This window comes from Myotis davidii, unplaced genomic scaffold (genome assembly GCF_000327345.1).
Source record: "Myotis davidii unplaced genomic scaffold, ASM32734v1 scaffold859, whole genome shotgun sequence".
In the NCBI taxonomy this organism is placed as follows: domain Eukaryota; kingdom Metazoa; phylum Chordata; class Mammalia; order Chiroptera; family Vespertilionidae; genus Myotis; species Myotis davidii.
Genome location: NW_006290029.1, coordinates 89799 through 92217, shown reverse-complemented (window position 1 = coordinate 92217; position 2419 = coordinate 89799). Strand labels below are relative to the sequence as shown.

The following is a 2419-nucleotide window of genomic DNA, read 5'->3' as shown; positions in this document are numbered from 1 at the left end:
ACTGGGGATGTGCCCGCAACCCAGGTACATGCCCTTGACCGGAATCGAACCTGGGACCTTTCGGTCCGCAGGCTGACACTCTATCCACTGAGCCAAACCGGTTTTGGCGACCTTGATTTTTTTATTCTCACTGAGTGCTGTGGCTCATTTTCTCTTTTGGTCTACTTGAGTCATATCTTAACTAACTGCTTCAGTTAATCTGTGAAAAATACAATGATTTTAGGTGCATGTGTAGAATTGACTTATTTTTCAGTAGTGGAATAAAAGCCTATAAGTAGGTGTGTTTGTTTAGAATTAATGCCGGATATAGACTAACGTATAGATATTATATGAGGATCTTATGACTTAAGACACATGTGGGATATGCTCAGACTTCTGAAGAAGGTACAATGCAGGCTACCGCTAAACTGCTGCCCTTTTGACATGGACTAGCTCCTTAGGTGTGCAAGCTTAGAGGAGTTGGACAACCAACCATGGGGTTTTCTCCTCCTGGTTTCCTGGGATGAGTGACTGGGGTGGGAAAGGAGGTGATGTGTCTGCCCTTGTTGAGTGTTTTTTGATTGGAGGTGACTAACTCAGTTCCCTTGGCGTTCAGGGTAGCACATGAGAATGGTGCAACAGAAATCCTTTGATTTATTAAAAACTGCAGGATTTTTATTGTGACCTGACTGGAGAACCTGACCATCCAAGAGTCTGTGAGTAGGAATTGGTATATGGTTTTTATAACCTGGCCCTTCCCTGAGGAACAATAGGCAAGGGACACATTGTGTCTAGAACCAGCTCACTATTTAGCAGAGTATTAGGGCTTCTTGGCATCCAGGGAAGAAGGACTCAAGACCTGAAGGTGGTACTGTGGGGTTGGGTTGAGAGCAGTACTCAGGTAGGGGGCGGCCAAGGGCAGGCTGACAGGCTATCTAACAATATCTAGGGTTTATTAGTATGGGGAGTGTGTGCTGTACACACATTATCTCATTTAACCCTTAGGGTAACCTGAGGTCTAAGTAGCTGAAGGGTTCAAATAACTTGGCCAAGGTCACAGCATAGTACTAGGGCCCATGCTGCAGCCTGAGTGTGTGGCTCTGAAGCCTGTGGCTTTGAGTTCTCATAATGTGGGCCTGTCATTCTCATCCAGATGAGCAAAGGTAGCCAGTCCAGTGTCTAGAGTACTCAATTCAGAACTACAAAATTTTTGTGTTTGATCGTGCTCCCTTCCATTCTTACTCCTCTCCTGACTCCAGAACAAATGGCTGTTGCATATTGCTAATGGACTGGTTCTCAATGGCAGTGGGGTCTAATCACCGGTAACCACATTTCTTCCCTCCCCTCTTTCTTCTCCAGCTGCTGACTGACTTTAAATTTATCCTTTTACCGTCCAAAACAGTTTGTATTTTAACACTTCGCCCAACTGACTGCTTGTCAATACATTAAGTATGGTTATGCTATTCCTAGTCCAGATGAAGAAACAAAACAATCTTCAATCTTTTGGCCTCTGACATTAGAATCTGACATCCTTCTCTTGATGTAAAATAAAAAGTAGTATTAGATAATCATTTGATTTTTTTATTTGTAATTTTTATAGGTTGAACACAAATGTGGAATTATATCAAAGCCTGCAAAAATTACTAGCTGATAAAAAACTCGTGGATTCCCTTGATCCAGAAACCAGGTACTCATTTCCCTTGCATTTATTATGATTGTGACTGTAGAGGCTAGACTAGAAGACTCCTCCTGGGTATCTCTCTACTCACACCCCCTGGTGTCTGGAGTGTTTCTCCACAGGTATCGCTACATGATTCCTACACTTTCTTTAGGACTCTACTCAAATGGTATCTCCTCTAAGAACTTTGTATGAGATCATATGCTTAATCCTCTTTGTTTTTCTTAGTCCTAATCACTTCCAACATTAACTTATTCACTATATTTTTATTTATTTTATTTATTTATTTATTTATTTTTTATTCACTATATTTTTAGATAACAAGAAAGCAAGCTCAAAAATGTTCTCTACTGGTCTGTAAGTTTAATGCTATTCAGTTTATATCTAAGGGAGATGTTTTTGTTACTACTTAAAATGCTTTTGAAGTCAGATCATAAATATGCCAGAATAGGCAGAAAAAAATCTGGTAAAATACAAAAAGGGAACTTGTATCAGATAAGATATATTATTAAAAATACTAGAGGGGGTCCCTCAGCCTGGGCTGTGCCCTCTCGCAATCCGAGTCCCTTCGGGGGATGTCGGATAGCTGGATAGCTGGTTTTGGCCCAATCCCCACAGGCCTGATCCAGACAGGAGGGAGCCCGATCCTGTGGGTTGAGCGCCTTCCCCTGGTGGTCAGTGCGCAGCATAGCGACTGGTTGACCGGTCTTTTGGTCACTTAGGCTTTTATATATATATATATATATAGGTTGTATTTGAAAG

General features: G+C 41.6%; 1 protein-coding gene across 1 annotated transcript in view; it reads left to right on the top strand.

The window, feature by feature from the left end:
• Nucleotides 1-2419, top strand: part of MIPEP (mitochondrial intermediate peptidase) — a 94213-nt gene that overhangs the window by 10247 nt on the left and 81547 nt on the right. Inside the window, exon 4 of the mRNA XM_015563309.1 lies at nucleotides 1580-1666. The gene's annotated coding sequence lies outside the window, so the exon portion shown is untranslated. The remainder of the gene's footprint in view (nucleotides 1-1579; nucleotides 1667-2419) is intronic.